Genomic DNA, 17,001 nt, shown 5'->3' on the forward strand with positions numbered 1-17,001 from the left:
TGTGCAAGGGGTGCTGGCCATCTGTGGGGCTGGTCTTGTTTGTAGGGTCTTCTCTCCATGCTGGGTTGTTTCAGGGCCCATTGTAAAAAGACAAACATTCCCCGCTCTACGAAGATTCTCACCTAGAGTGATGAGAAGGAAGGGGGAAGGACTGGGTGATAGCCTTAAGGGAGTCTCAAAGATCTGATGCCCCCAAACTAAACCCTTTCCCCCCAATCCACTGGGATGAAGGACTTTCTAATCCCTCAGACCTCCTGAATGTGTCTTCCTGCAAGAGGTGGCCAGTGCCAATAGGGGGCTGAGTTTTCTTGGGCAATCTGTTGGTGACAGGCCAACTCCATGGGGAAAATTCTCATCTAGGGCTCCATCTTGAAGTTACTTTCTAATTCATCAGCTCTGTGTAAAAGCTATACAGCACATCGACCACCATTAGGCTGTCAAAACATTCATTCAGCTGATGAGAACTAGGGCTTTTAAAATTACCAGTCTTTTGAGAAGATGTTGGTTGGGTTTCTTCATGCACCCAAAAAGTGCCTTTGCATAGAGATTATTTCAGTAGCATTTCCTGCAGAAAATAAAGACTGGAGACTGTCGGCTAGATGACATTCCACAGACCCAGAGATAACCAGTTGTGGCAAAAGAAAAGGATGCTCAAGATTTAATTTTGTAAGGATGGGGTGTTGGCCTGGAATCACTTCCAAAAATTCCTCCTACCCGAAGACCAGCTCCCATCACACCCACAGCATTCAAGATGAGGTGGGGTGAGAAATTCTACAGTTGGCTACTAAGTATCCTGCAGGGCACCTCCTCAGAGGAATGGGAGGAGGTTGCGGAAAAGTCTGTGAAATTCTAAGATTGTTCGCACATGCCATTACTGATAAAAACGTCCTTTCAAATCCCAAATCAAAACTCCTGACTTTTAAGCAAATTTATGCCTATGCTAGTTTTCAAACTCGTAAAGCACAATATGGAAACAATTATAAAAATATGAGATTTTAGTTTTGCTGTGTCCCAGGAGCCAAGGGCTGAAAACCTGGTCCATGGTGCCGTCTGAGGACTTGCTGTCCCAGGAGCACATGCCTCTCTAGGACTCTGAGCTTCTTCCACCTGGAATGTCTCTTTCCCGCATCTCTGCCCTCTGAAATCCCATCCCATCCGTCAGATGTAAAGGTCAGAATTCATTCCTCTGGATTCTGGATCTGGTTTTGCTGACGCCATTATTAAAGCTCTCATAAGACCACGCCTTGGATGGAGACCCCTCACACACCGCATCCAGCAGCCAGAGCCCAAAATAGCCATATGCGAATTTTTATGGCGTTTCAAAATATGTGAGTCAAAACTTTTCCCTCCTTTCTTTTCGTTTGCTTTACCACACAATGAACTGACTTCAAAACAGGCCTTGTGGGGCTTCCCTGGTGGCGCAGTGGTTGAGAGTCCGCCTGCCGATGCAGGGGACACGGGTTCGTGCCCCGGTCCGGGAAGATCCCACGTGCCGCGGAGCGGCTGGGCCCGTGAGCCATGGCTGCTGAGCCTGTGCGTCCGGAGCCTGTGCTCCGCAGCGGGAGGGGCCACGACAGTGAGAGGCCCGCGTACCGCAAAAAGAAAAAAAAAAAAACAGGCCTTGCTAAAAAGGACTTTAAATATAAGTGTTGCTTGATTCTGACAAGTACTCTTAGATCCTTGGAAAACATCTCCCACGACCTCTCCCGTTGCTGATTTTGTTCCTTTTCGCTGAGGAGACAGTGATGTGTTTTCTGGGTTGTAGAAGCAAGAGAACACGCTGCTTTGGTTGCACTAACTCACGGGGTAGCAGAGCAAAATGTCCCTTTACTTGGAGGTGGGCGGCACATCAGAGAAGGGCTTTAGCCACCCAGAGTGAAGGCCCCGAGACCCCCTTCTCCCCCACCCCCCATACACACCCACAGCCAAGAGCAAGGGTCTGTCTGATCCCCAAAGGGCCCGAAACAAGTGGAGTCATTGCTGAAAACACCTTGAGCCCAAACTTAGCTGCCACCAGCAAACGCAAAGGACAAGCAACATCTGCAGACGCTCTCAGCCTGACTGTTCCCGATGTAAAGACCCCACATTTGAGTTTACCAGTTCATTTGAAACTGGTGGAGGGTCAGACCCAGAAAGGAGCTGGCAGGGGGGCAGTCTTCTGGAGTGAATGATTAAAATAAGTGGCTAAAAGTCTGCTCACTATTATGTAATAACCTAAATGAGAAAAGATTTTGCAAAAGAATAGATACATGTATGTGTATAACTGAATCACTTTGCTGTACGCCTGAAAGTAACACCACGTTGTTAATCAACTACACCCCAATATAAGATAAAAATTTAAAAATAAATCAATGAAATGAAATAAGTAGCTAAAGGTAAAACAAGAGTACAGCTTTGTGTCTGCGAACTGAGAGGACCTGTGACCCCGCGGCTGATGGCCTTGAGCCTCCAGAAGATGCTCCGGGGACCCCATGTTTTGTTTGAAGTTTGTGCCTGACTCTTGAATCATGAGGGATGGGGGTGGGGGAGTGGCTCCTAGGATTTCTAGGATAACTTTTATCACAGGTACCCAGGTGGCCACAAAAATAGTGTCGTGAAAAAGATGTCACTTAGGCAGAGGCGGCAGGCTGCGCTTTTGCATCTCTTTTCCACCCAGGGCGACCTTTACTGATCTTATTTGCACCCACATTTAGCAGCCGGGATCTCTCTCCTGAGACCAGAAGGCGTGTGCCTGGGAGTATGTTAGGCCTGTGAGTAGGGTAAGAGGCTGTGTTTATTATATCAGAGTTGGAAGCAACTATGACGGAAGACACATTAAGACACAGTAAGAACTCGTGTCTCAGGTGTAACTCCTTGGGAAGCACGAAGCCTTGAGGGTCTTCCTCACTTGTGAATTGTTGTTTGTCCCAGAGGCGGTGATAACCTCAGACTGGCAGTATTTCAGCGGCAGGTGATCAGAGAGACAAACTTATCTCTGTTGGCGTTTCTTAACTTGTTTTTTATCGAGTCTGTGGCTGCAGATGCGTTTTGGGGTGCATTCAGCTTGTGACCCAGAAGGTACCCAAGAGAGGAGGGCTGGCAAGGAAGGCAAAGGGATGACTTGGAAGAAACCCATGCCAACTTCACACTCTCAGCGGTTCTGTGGGCAGGGGACTTGCTACCGCTCACAGACCCTGGGAAGGTGGCCAGGCAACCCCCTGCGGAAAGAAATGTTAAGGTACCGCTGGCAAGTTTCCAACACTCCATCCCCAAAATGTAATTCGCTTGTTTCACATATTTTCAGAAGTCCATGGTAAAGCATCCTTTTACTTCAAATTTTCAACTTTAAAGTTCGATCAAAATTTTAAGCAGAAAGCGTGCCTGGAAGGAACAGGGAGTCTCCAAGGGCAGTGATCTACTCAAGGCTTAGGTGCTTTTTTTTTTCTTATTATTTATTATTATTTCTTCTTTTTGTAAAATGGAAGTATAGTTGATTTACAACGTTTTAGGTGTACAGCAAGGTTTTATATATATATATACACACATATATATTTATATATATACTTATATGTGTATATAATTATATATATTTATATATATAAATGTACATATTTTATATATGTATATATTATATACATATATATTTATATAATATATATTATATAAATATATATGAATAAAAGAAGAAATATATATATAATATATATATTATATATATTATATATATATATAGTGCTTTTTGTTTCATCCTTTAGAACATTGACGTCACGGGTACACTATTACCTGCCCAGGACCCTCCTGGCCAGGAGGCTGACCACACCTTGGAAAGACACCATCCATATAGACAACTGAGCTTTAATTCTTCTCATCTCAGAAGCAGTATGTGTACTCCCAGGAAAACTTCTGAAGATACAGATAAGGAAATTAGCATTCTTAACTTTGTATTGTACGCTTGTGGTTGGCAAAAGGATGGCCCCCAAAGATGTCCACATCTAAAACCAGAACCTGTGAATATGTTAGATCACACGGCAAAGCGGAATGAAAGTTGCAGACGGAATTAAGGGTGCTGATCAGAGAAAAAGGGGAGATTAGCCTGGGTTACCCAAGTGGCCCAATGTAAGCGCCCAGGTCCTGCCTTCAGCTTGATTTCAGCTCAGTGAGACCTCAGTCACACTTCTGACCTCCAGGACTGTAAGACAATACACTCGTGTTGCTTTAGGCCACTAACTTTGTGGTAACTTGTCACAGCAGCTACAGGAAATGAATACAGTGCCCCTCCTCCCAGGTTTTTTTCTTTGCATGTGTATTTTGAACCGCCCCAAAATAGGACCGTGCTGCACATAATATTTTCAGATAATCTTTTATGGAAGTACAGCAACGAAACAGAGAATCACAAAACCCCAGCATACAGCTGGACGATCACAAAGAGAAAATAGCTGTGTGGCTACAGCCCCAGTCAAGAACTCTAACACGACTGCCCCCCAGAAACCCCCTTATCCTGTTCCCAGTCACCCCCTCCCCAAAGGCAATCCCCTCTTGACTTCTACACATAGCCTAGCTTTCCCGCTCATGAACTTTGTAAATGAAACCACATGGTATGCACACAATGTTTTCTTTTTTATTGAGGTATAGCTTACACATACTGAAAAGCACAAATTTTAGATCTGTTTTCACACATGCAGACACCCAACAGCCCTGTGAATCAAGATAAGGGGCACTTCCTGTCCCCAAAGCTCCCTTTCCTCTGCTCAGCACATATACCCCTCCCCCAAATAACCAGTTTGCTGATCTCTATCACCATAGAATTACTTTTGCCTGATCTGGGGCTTTGTGGATATAAGTGGAATCATGCATTATGCTGAAACCTGTTTTCTTCCTCGCTCATTAAATTAACATAAGCATCTTTCCTCCGTCCAGCTTGACCATCATTAGTTTAATCAATTTCCCCCTTTTGTGTATGGTTGCTTCCAGTTTGGGGATAATTTTAAGAATTAAATATCAAAGATGCACCAGGCTTCTTTTATTCATGGAGGCACGTGGACCAGGGATGAAAATCCTCCCCCACACAGCCTTCTAGCTGGGTCCTCACACGTCATTATCACCCTTTTCCCAGAGTCACTTCCTTAACTGATCCCTGCAAGACCCAGGCTCTCTGGAGGACACTGAGGACTGTCCCAGCTGAAACAATTGTTTTCTTACAGTCCAACGGTACCGGCCACTTCCTCTCCCTGCAACCCGGCAACCTCTTGGAGCTCAGTCAACTGTCTAATTACTGCAGCCAAAGAGCCACTGTTCAGAGCCTCGTGTTCTAGACAGGAAAGAATGTTCCTCAGTGAATAAGTCCACACCTCTATTCTGGTTAACACAGCAAAAGTTAAAACGAAGCAGTTGTCCTGCAGTTGGTTCCAACTATTATGTTGTTTGCACGGAAAGCACGGAATCGAGAAGCACAGGGGAGCCCAGAGTATTCCAAGGAAAATGTCTGCAGGCTGACAAATTATGACGCCGCTTTCCAAAAATGTGCATATAGGATATTGGCATTTTCTGCATTTAGTTAATGTAGTAGGTAACGGTCTGTTCAACTGGAGGGAAACTGGGAGCTCTGATGACTGAAAATGAGTAGGTACTAAGCACTTGTGGATTATTTTGTTCCTTTGAGACTATATGGAACAGTACATGCTTCCAATGCCAGGCACAAAAAACAAACGGTACAGAAGTGAGATAGAAAGTAGACCTTAAGGGACTTCCATAGCGTCCAGTGGTTAAGACTCCGCGCTTCCACTGCAGTGGGCGCAGGTTCGATCCCTGGTCAGGGAAGTACAATCCAGCATGCCACATGGCGTGGCCCAGGAAGAAAAAAGAAAAAAAGTAGACCTTTAACAGTTAGTTTCGGTTCATTCCTTTCAGAGGGAGACGGTTAGAAAATCTGATTAAACATCCTTAACTCCTGTGTCATCAGGAGTTTTTTTCTTGAGATGACCATGGTTTTAGCAGAACTGAGATGAAACATCATTCAGAACATGAAACGTCACGTTTATACAATCATCTTCTAAAACCGGGTCCCCTCCCTCTGGGCCCCCGTTTCCTTTACCTGTGGGAGTATGCGGGGTGGAGGGAGTGGGAGGCGATGACAGAAATGTCAACCCCTAATTGTCTTGTGCAGTCTCTGGAATGGAAGCCAGAAGCAAAGGCCCTTTGTCAAAGGGACTTTCGGGTGTCACTGGCAAAGCTAGTGGTCTCCAAGGTAAAGCTTAAACAACAACCTAAACGTCTGCATGTGTAAAACCTTTAGAAGCACTGTGGAATAAGCCTGGATGTCAGCAAGAGCAAAGACCAGCGCCTTCGGAATTCCCTGGTGGTCCAGTGGTTAGCGCTCCACGCTTTCGCTGGCGAGGATGAGGGTTCGATCCCTGGATCCCCAAAGCCAAGCCGAGCAGCCAAAAAGAAAAAAAAAAAAAAAAAAAAAGACCGGCCTCTTTAAGTCACCCCCAACCCCAGGTCTGAGTAAGTCCAGGGTCATGATTCATTCTCCCTTCCCTGTCCCTGTCCCCATGTGTGCAGAGGGGAGGGTGTGCTGGTCTGGTCCTCACAGCGTCTACGTCTCTTTTCCTGTCTCTTGGACTCAGTCAATCTCCCTCTTTCTCTCCTTCTATGGCTTTGGCTTCTTTATCTGGGCCTAACAGAAAATGGAAATATTGATATATAATAGATATTTTGTACTTAAAATACTGTTAATACTTTTACATTTTGTTGGCTTCAAACCAAATGAATGAGACTCTCTCTTTACTTTGCATGGTGGTGGAATTGGGTACAGCCCACCTTCAAGCTCCAAGTTCACCAGCTGCGTGCTCGGCCGGCCCTGTGTCCCTCCCTGGCCCTCTCCCTCTACGAAGTAGAGAAAAGAATCGCCCGGCTTCAGAAACCTGTTTCCAGGAGTAAATGAGATGCAGGTGGGCTTCCCTGGTGGCTCAGTGGTTGAGAGTCCGCCTGCCGATGCGGGGGACGCGGGTTCGTGCCCCGTTCCGGGAGGATCCCACGTGCCGCGGAGCGGCTGGGCCCGTGAGCCGTGGCCACTGGGCCTGCGCATCCGGAGCCTGTGCTCCACAACGGGAGAGGCCACAACGGTGAGAAACCCGCGTGACACGAAAAAAAAAAAAAAAAAAAAATGAGATGCAGGTGCCACACTGAGCCTGTTGTCCAATGTGGGCTAGGTGGTCCTAGGTGGAAGCTATTTTAGGTTCATAGGTCTTGGTTCCTTCCCCTGTGTGTCTACAGCGTGGCTGGCTGAATAAATAAGATTCTTCATTCCTGCCCCAGAATCTGAAGTCATTAAAACCCCACACGGAGCAGCTGTTTCCCCCCAGTTGGTAAGCAATTCCCTGATGGTAAATTGTACGCCTAGGGGAACAAATGAACTTGTAGGTGACGCACAAGTCCCTGGCCTTGCGCAGAGTGGAACTCTGTTGTCAAACAAGGAATCATGGGAGTGTCACATGTCAGAGGTGAGGTCACAGCAGGGGGACACCCAGGACTGGGGCCCCCGAGCCTGACACCTCCTGCCTCTAGAGCAGATCTGAGTCATTTCAATTTCCTCTTACTGGGGAAGAGGGAAGTAGAGGGTGATTTCCTTGATTTGTACTAAAATTAGAAAAGACAAAGGCAGGTGAAGGGATCCAGAATAAGAGTTTTGTTATTGTTTTATTTTCTGAACTCCCCCTTATAGGCCTAAAAGCAGAACTTCCCAAAATAATTCAAGTCACAAATCCTCTCCCCAGGCTGGGATCACTACTTGGGAAGACTCCTCTCTCTGGAGAGCCATCCACACCCAGATGAAAATTCCCCAAACAGACATAAAACTACCATAGCTCCCATCTATTCTCCTAAAGCGCCATTTATCTTTCCTAAAAGTCCTTTGCTTTTCCATAATTGGCCTCTTCCCCTCCCGTACCACTTCCCTTACTAAGATGGTTTATAAGCCCCTAATTCTAACCACCTCCTTGAATCACATTTTTCATGAACTCCGGCAGACCTGTGTGAATTTTAAAAATCTGTCTTTTCTTTTGCTAAACTGTCTTTTGCAGGTCCCCAATTAACAGACCTAAGAAGGTAAAAGAAACATTTTTCCTCCCTGACACTGGAGTTCATGTCTTTACTGTTAAATGTTAGAAAAAAAAAAAATACTCAAAACCCTTGTTGGAGATGGTAAGGAGAACTGACTCCAGACTATCACAGTGCGAATGGGACCACTGCAGTGAGATTTTACAGTGGGGGAGAGAGACTGGGCTCAACTCGGGATACCGCGGGGGCAAGCAGAAACGGATGGAAAATTGCTAAGAGGAAACGTCAGGAGTAAAGGGGTTTCTGGCCGAAGTGACCTAACGGGATTATTGCTGAAGGCGAGCTAGGGGGCTTCAGACATCACCCGGGGGATGGTGGAGGGTGAGGAAGCTGATCAGTTATCGGGAGTGGGGGCTTAGGGTTTAAACTGACCCAGCGAGGCTCTTGCTAAAACTAGATTTTACAGGGAGGTACACAGATGGGCCTAAGAGAAGGTCCAGGAGCCTGAGTAAAGTTTGGTCAAGCAAAGAATCTTTGTCATAAACTTACCCTCATTTAGTCCTTTTGAGGTTAATTTGAATCTTCTCTAAAAAGAAGATACGGGCTTTCCTGGTGGCGCGGTGGTTGAGAGTCCGCCTGCCGATGCAGGGGACGCGGGTTCGTGCCCCGGTCCGGGAAGATCCCACATGCCGCAGAGCGGCTGGGCCCGTGAGCCGTGGCCGCTGAGCCTGTGCGTCCGGAGCTTGTGCTCCGAAACGGGAGAGGCCACAACGGTGAGAGGCCCACGTACCACAAAAAAAAATTTTTTTAAATAAAAAAATAAAAAGAAGATACTATATAATATGATGAAAAGAGAAAAGTAGATGCTATATAATGAAAAGAGGGTGATAAGCATAATTTATTACAGGCCCAGTAGGTCCTATGCGCTTTGCAGATGTCACCTCCTTGAGCCTCTCATGTTAGAAGGGGTACATGGCTCAGTGAGGGCCAGCTCCTGCCCAGGGTCCGGGGTTAGTGTCCACTTGTCACTCACAAACATGGACTGCACCCTCAGGCCCTGTGCCAGGCACTGGGGATAGAGGGGTGAGCAAGACAGTCACCACAGCCCTGGGACAGCCCAGCTGGCTGAGGAAAGAGCCCCTCAAAGAGGAAAGCACATAGAAGCAATGCCTTCAGGGGAGCGCTCACGGGGTCCCTTCCTGGGATCAGAGCAGGAGGCAGGGAACGGTGGTGGGACCTGCGCTGAGAGCAGAATCACAGAGAGCAGCGGGTAGAGGAAAGTGGAGGGAAGGGCATCCAGGGGCAGGAACAGCAAGGGCACAGGCCACACGCACACAGGACCGAACTAGTGGTGGAGCGGGGGCCTGGGGCCACCCAGCTCCAAAGTCCCTTTGACCTCACTGAGGCCTCTGTGTACCTGTAACCCCAACAGAACCGGGCCTTTTGGCTGCCTGGTGTCAAGTAAAAACCAAATCCGGGTCTTCCCTGGTGGCGCAGTGGTTGAGAGTCCGCCTGCCGATGCAGGGGACGCGGGTTCGTGCCCCGGTCCGGGAAGATCCCACGTGCCGCGGAGCGGCTGGGCCCAGGAGCCATGGCCGCTGAGCCTACGCATCCGGAGCCTGTGCTCCGCAACGGGAGGGGCCACAGCAGTGAGAGGCCCGCGTACCGCAAAAAAACAAATAAATAAATAAAGAACACTTTTTAGCTTCTCTTTCCTGACATGGGTCTCAGCACCATAGCTGTCCCCTACACCCGCTCCCACACACCCCAGCTCTCACCACACACTCCAGGCCCCTGGCTCCCTCTGTGTTCTCTGAACCCCTGGACCCTCCTTCTCGGCCCTTTCTCTGCAATCAGTTCAGCCTCTGACCTTGTAGAGGAGCAGAATTTGCACCCCCGCCAAAAGTTGTCTCTTTGGCATGAGGATTAATTTAGGCTGATTACTTTTAAGAAACAGAAGACTCAAAGGTTTTATTTCCTTCCCCTTAACTGCCCGAAAGAATTTAGATAAAGGGCCTGAGGTATCACCAGAGGTATCTGCAAAGAATATGGGGAAATTCGGCAGGGTCTGAAGGTCAGAGTCCACGCTCTGTCACATTGTCTCTGCAGCCCAGCAAACGTTTGTCCACCAAACATTTGCTTTCCCATCTCCAGGTGAATTGCCTTCCTCCCCTTTGAAGTCCCAAACCCTTACCCCCAACATCCTCTTTTGTCTCTAGCTGAAGACGGTATTTAAGGTGAGGGTTTTGGCGATTTGGGCGAGTTACTCAGTCTTCCTGGGTCTTTCCCATGTATACATGTTACTAAACTTTTGTGTGATTTTTCTCCTGTTAATCTGTCTCCTGTCACATTCATTCTTGGACCAGTCAAGAGAACCTAGAATGGCAGAGGAAAATTTCTTCCTCCTCCACAGCCTCTGCCCTGAGGATGAAAAGTCCCAGCTTCTCAGAAAGGTGGGAGATTTTGTTTTGAATTATATTTCCCCAACATGTGACTCCAGATTTTTTTAAGCAAGACTTTGGGTGTTTACCATTGCCTCTTGCTGCCCCCGCCTAAGTAAGAGACCTCATAGAACCCAGTTTACATACTCTAAGAGGCCCAGGGGCATAGACTATTAGAAATTGCTACCACTACAGACTGTGCTGGGAAATTCTTCCCCAATACAGAATGCCGGCTCAAAGGAATAACATCAATGTGTATAAATACTGCCTGTAATCACAACTGTGCATGTGTCATACTCTACAGTTAAATCCACCATCCATCTGTGAGAAATGTACAGAGCGACTAACAGCACCCTCCCTCCCTCCTCAAAGTGTGGTCCCCAGACTGGCAGCACCTGGGAGCTAGTGAGAAAGGCAGAGTCCCAGGCCCACCCCAGACCTACCTGCAGCTCCAGACTCTGCATCCGATAAACCTGCAGGGGTTTTGCACACATTGTCTCGGTAGCACTGAGCTAGGACACTTTGATTTTTGTTCCTAGAACAAAAACACAACTAGATGGCCCTTCTTGACCAAGTCAGGTATTTAACCAAAACAGGTATGATGCCCAGGCCAAAAAGAGGGACTATAGTCCCTCTTTCTTATTAGCCTGATATAATTCATATCTTCCTTCAGGGAAGAGATTGGCATCCCTGATAAAATTCATAAGGAGTTATCTGGGAAACCAGTTACCTACCCACCCAGCTGACGGTCAGGACCGTTAGCCAGTGATTCTTACTGTATTTAGCCTGACAATGATATTTTCTTACAAAATATACCTACCTAAAAATGAACTTCTTTTTTTAAAAATTGAAGTGTAGTTGATTTACAATGTTGTGTTAATTACTGCTGTACAGCAAAGTGATTCAGTTTTTTAAGATTCTGGTTTTTTGTTTGTTTTGTTTTTAATTATTTATTTGTTTATTTATATTTTTGGCTGTGTTGGGTCTTCGTTTCTGTACGAGGGCTTTCTCTAGTTGTGGCGAGCGGGGGCCACTCTTCATCACGGTGCGCGGGCCTCTCACTCTCGCGGCCTCTCTTGTTGTGGAGCACAGGCTCCAGATGCGCAGGCTCAGTAGTTGTGGCTCACGGGCCTAGTTGCTCCGTGGCATGTGGGATCTTCTCGGACCGGGTCTCGAACCCGTGTCCCCTGCATTGGCAGGCAGATTCTCAACCACTGCGCCACCAGGGAAGCCCAATATTCTGTTTTTTAATATTCTTTTCCATCATGGTTTATCATAGGGTATTGAATATAGTTCTCTGTGCTATACAGTAGGATCTTGTTGTTTATCCATTCTATTTATAAAAGTTTACATCTGCTAATCCCAACCTCCCACTCCATCCCTCCCCCAACCCCCTTCCCCTCCAGGAACCAGTCTGTTCTTTATGTCCGTGATTCTGTTTCTGCTTCATAGATAGGTTCACTTGTATCATATTTTAGATTCCATATATAAGTGATATCATACGGTATTTGTCTTTCTCTTTCTGACTTACTTCACTTAGTATGATAATCTCTAGTTGCATCCAAAAAAATGAACTTTTGATTTGGCCTACAGGGGCCACTCCCCTTGCCTACGAGATTGTGATAAAACTTTCACACATACTCATAACTAATTTTTTTTTTTTTTTTTTTTTTTTTTGCAGTACGCGGGCCTCTCACTGCTGTGGCCTCTCCCATTGCGGATCGAAGGCTCCGGACGCGCAGGCTCAGCGGCCATGGCTCATGGGCCCAGCCGCTCCGCGGCATGTGGGATCTTCCCAGACGGAGGCACGAACCCGCGTCCCCTGCATCGGCAGGCGGACTCTCAACCACTGTGCCACCAGCGAAGCCCAACTAAATTGTTTTAAGTCTTCTTTCACTCATCTAAAAATAAATTAGAATGGGTAGATTACTTAATGTGGTTGACCTCGCTCGTGTCAAGTTATGCTAAGACACTACTGTAAATGCGGAAAGAATCAGCAAGAGGTTCACAGAAAGCTCAGCCAGAGAAACGGCAAGAGAACTATGGGGGAAAATAAAAAGGCAAAGAATGATTTTGCACATGCACGATAGTGTAACCTCTGAATGGTGAAAACAAAGGATATAGGATGCTTGTATTGGGAGGATGGACAAACGGAAGCAGAGGGGAGGTGGTGAGAGCTCAGCCTGAATCCACCAGGAAGGAAGGCAACAGGCCGGGATGACGATGGTAAGTCAAAAAGAGCAGCACATGGGCTTCCCTGGTGGGGCAGTGGTTGAGAGTCCGCCTGCCGATGCAGGGGGCGCCGGTTCGTGCCCTGGTCCGGGAAGATCCCACATGCCGCGGAGTGGCTGGGCCCGTGAGCCATGGCCGCTGAGCCTGTGCGTCCGGAGCCTGTGCTCCGCAACAGGAGAGGCCACAACAGTGAGAGGCCCGCGTACCGCCAAAAAAAAAAAAAAAAAAAAGAGCAGCACATACAGGTTATTCAGAAACAGGGAGATGAGTGAACTAGGAAGGAGCTAAGCTGAGCTCAGAGGGCTGTGGGAAGTGGGGAACTGCTGTTTAGTGTCAGCCTTTTCATCCTATGAACATTTTTTTTTTTTTTTTTTTTTGGCCATGCTGCACGGCTTTAGGGATCTTAGTTCCCCAACCAAGAATTGAACCCGGGCCACGGCAGTGAAAGCAGCAAGTCCTAACCACTGGACCACCAAGGAATTCCCTCATCCTATGAACTTTTAAAACTAGTGCACTATTGATCACTTTAGGAAAAAAACTGGAAACAAACACCAAGCAATGTTTACACAGATCTCACACGACCAGAGGAAGTGAGGCCTTTATTTCATTTTGACTTCCTAATATCTTCTTTTTATCTCCCCCATTAACTTGCAAAGGGGTAATTAACTTTCAAGTAATTTGGAACAAAGATGGCACATTAGGGGCTTCCCTGGTGGCGCAGCGGTTGAGAATCCGCCTGCCGATGCAGGAGACACGGGTTCGTGCCCTGGTCCGGGAAGATCCCACATGCCGCGGAGCAACTAAAGCCCGTGAGCCATGGCCACTAGGCCTGCACGTCCGGAGCCTGTGCTCTGCAATGGGAGAGGCCACAACAGTGAGAGGCCCGCATACCGCAAAAAAAAAAAAAAAAAAAAAAAAAAAAAAAAAAAAAAAAGATGGCACATTAGTGAAGGGGATTTGCTGGAGCTTTGCGCATAGCTCGCTACGGGAACTCATCGTGACACGAGGTGACAGCCAAGTAAAGTTTGCAAGTGGGCACAAATGTTGGAAATTCGGCTCAGCGGGGACGGCCCACACGGGTGGAATACGGCTTACAGAGCTGCTGGTGGAAGTCAGTTATTAAAAACCCACGTCTTGAAATAAATAAATAAATAAATAAATAAAAAATAAAAACTAAAAACCCACATCTTGGTTTTGTAAACTAGGAATCTGTTGTTGGAAGAAAACAGGAGTCCTGTTTTATTTATTTATTTATTTATTTATTTATTTTTGGCTGCATTGGGTCTTCGTTGCTGCACACGGGCTTTCTCCAGTTGTGACGAGTGGGGGCTACTCTTCATTGCGGTGCACGGGCTTCTCATTGTGCTGGCTTCTCTCTGTCGTGGAGCACGGGCTCTAGGCACATGGGCTTCAGTAGTTGTGTCACGCGGGCTCGGTAGTTGTGGCTCGTGGGCTCTAGAGAGCAGGCTCGGTAGCTGAGGTGCACAGGCTTAGTTTCTCCGCAGCATGTGAGACCTTCTCGGACCAGGGCTAGAACCCGTGTCCCCTGCATTGGTAGGCGGATTCTTAACCACCGTGCCACCAGGGAAGTCCAGGAGTCTTATTTTAACTCCATACGGTATTCTCAATGTCCTGCAGCTGGTGCCAGCATCGTGCAACTATCACATAACTGCAGAGCTGACAGGCCGAAGAGACACGTGAGCTTCCAATGGCTTACTCAGCTCCACTCTAATTAAATTTGCAATAAAGACCTACTTTTCTGCTGGAGCTGCAAAACTGATCGGAAAAAAAAAAGTCAGAATGATGAATTTTTGAAAATGCGTTCATTATGTGTATCTACTTACAACCAAAACAGGCTTGTACCTTGTAAAGATTATAGAGAGATGTACTTCTTGTAGTCTTCTTGATGGTAATTGAATGATTTAAATGACACACATCTACTCTCTGTTGAAAAGACAAGTATACTGTTCCTATCAGGTGGAAACAGGCAGGAAAATAATCACAAAGCACGGCGAGCTCCGGTGGAGGCGTGCACGGGCGGCCAGGATCCTTGCTGCTGAGACAGGCAGGCATACGGGCAGCCTCTGCCTTCGTCTACAAGGTGAAGGGCACAAGGCCTTCATATGTGAAGAAGGTCATTTGTACCAGGAACTTTACTTGTCACGTCTAAACATTTTTTCCACGTCACTCATCTCAGGACACCGAAGTTATGGTTCAACAGAGCCAAGAGTAAGAGGCTCCTTCAGGCGCCAAGGCAAAGATAACACCCTCTCTGCACAGATCTGGGATCAGCTCAATGGGCAAATTTGTTAACACGAGAACAGAAAGTATCAGTACTTCTAATAGTAACTACTTTATTGGAGGTGGAGGTGAGAAAAGGTCCCTAAAAGATGATAAGAGAAAATGTGAGCTACTGATGCTAACTCAGAGTAAAAGCCAGTCTCACAATTTCCTGCAAGATTCTCTGCAAGACCTGGTCCCCAGGCCCCTGCATCCCTCCTCGTAAACCCTTCTTGCTCACCGTTTATTGTATTGGCTGCTTTGGCTGCCTTTGCATTGGCTGTTCCTTCTGCCTGCCACGCTCTTCCAGGGTGTCACATGACTTACCCACTTTTAGGATTTTGCTAAAGGTCAAATATCCAGGCCCTTCCTGACTACCGTAACTAAAATTGCAAACCTCACCCTCGACTCCTTCCTAGCCCAGTTTTCTACCCACCCCCACCCACAGCAAACACACTGTCCACTACTCTAGTGATGATGCTGTCTCCCCCGCACTGGATTATCAGCTCCGTGAGGAGAAGGAGTTACCTCTGTTTTGCTTTCTGTCCTGGCTTCCCTCGACCAGCAGTGAGTGTTCAGCATTTGTTCAGCCCATCAGGAAGCTGTCAGGCAGGTTCATAAACCAGAGAACATGTAGCACTCTACTTAAAATTACACTTCCAGAGTTGTAACTCTTTTTTTTTTTTTTCCAGATCAACAGCACTTTTCCAACAGATAACCACATTGACTTTGTACAAACTTTTTTCAGTCTTGATTTGTACCTTTCAATTTCAAGTATGAACAAATGTTCTGGCCAGAGATGCTTCTAAACCCTTAACACCCTGTCTGGAACTTCAAATACTGGTGTGTGTTGCACCGGATACCTCACCAAAGAAAACCTTTCATGCTGAGTAGAACCACCTGTTGTCACACGGAGTGGCTCTGGACAGAAAGCTGCAATACAATGTGCTCCGATGCCCAAGTGCCAAGTGTCCTATGAGCAAGCTTGGTTCAGCTGGCCCATGACACGATAAATACTTCCCAGGAGCTGTGTGCAGCTGGGACTCCCTGGCAGATTCCTAAGAAAGAGCCCAACCCTGCAGCTTAACCTTCTGTATAACTTTCCAGTGAATAAGGTCTTGGCTAAATTACAAAAACAAAAACAAAAACCCAAAAAACAAAATCCAAAAAACTTTGTGCCAAGTTACAAGAGAACAGTCTGGTGTAGGATTCCACCCTCTAGTGGACGGAGAGAGAAGCTCAAAATCTTGACTTGATAGAACTATTCTTTAGCTCAGTTTTTATTAACTTTTCTGCTATAGGCCCTTTGTGTCCCACAGCCATTTTTAACATAAAAAATTACTTCTTAGAGACCACAGTTTAATTATCCATTGCTACTAAAGTGTCCCATCTTTCTGAAAGACTGGACTCCTGTCGTCTTTAACACTCTTACATAATCCAGAGGAACAAACATCATAAATGCTAAGGCCCATCCACAGTACATAGCCTCCTATAACACACACACACACACACACACACACACACACACATACACACACACACATGTATTCTTGGGGAAAACAAGCATGCCGTCCCCCATGCCTCGACCAGCTGGACCCATGAAGGGGCGGGAATGGACTGAGCAAGAGACAGCTGGGGAACATTCCAGGAGCCACACGCAGCTGTGACACCTGCCACACATGTTCTCACAAGTCTCCTCCTGTGGGTTCGAAGTTTCCCTCCATTACCCGCTCAGGCGCCAGCACACTCGTCATGTAGGAGAACAAATGAAAACTGTTGTCTTGAGGTGCAGTCACAGACCAGGGCTGGAGGTTCAATGTTAAGAACCCACATCCGGGCAGCATTTCAGCCGATGGAAACAGGATGCAAAGACATGTTTGCTTAACGTCCAGTGCTCTAGAGAATGCTCAACTGGAGATCCTAAGTCCTTTCTCACTGGGAATAGTGTAGAATGATCTGGACAGTTGCATGACACTAGTAGCTCCGGGGAACTGTCTTCCCCTGTAGCGTT

This window comes from Kogia breviceps, chromosome 19, assembly GCF_026419965.1.
Source record: "Kogia breviceps isolate mKogBre1 chromosome 19, mKogBre1 haplotype 1, whole genome shotgun sequence".
Classification (NCBI taxonomy): domain Eukaryota; kingdom Metazoa; phylum Chordata; class Mammalia; order Artiodactyla; family Physeteridae; genus Kogia; species Kogia breviceps.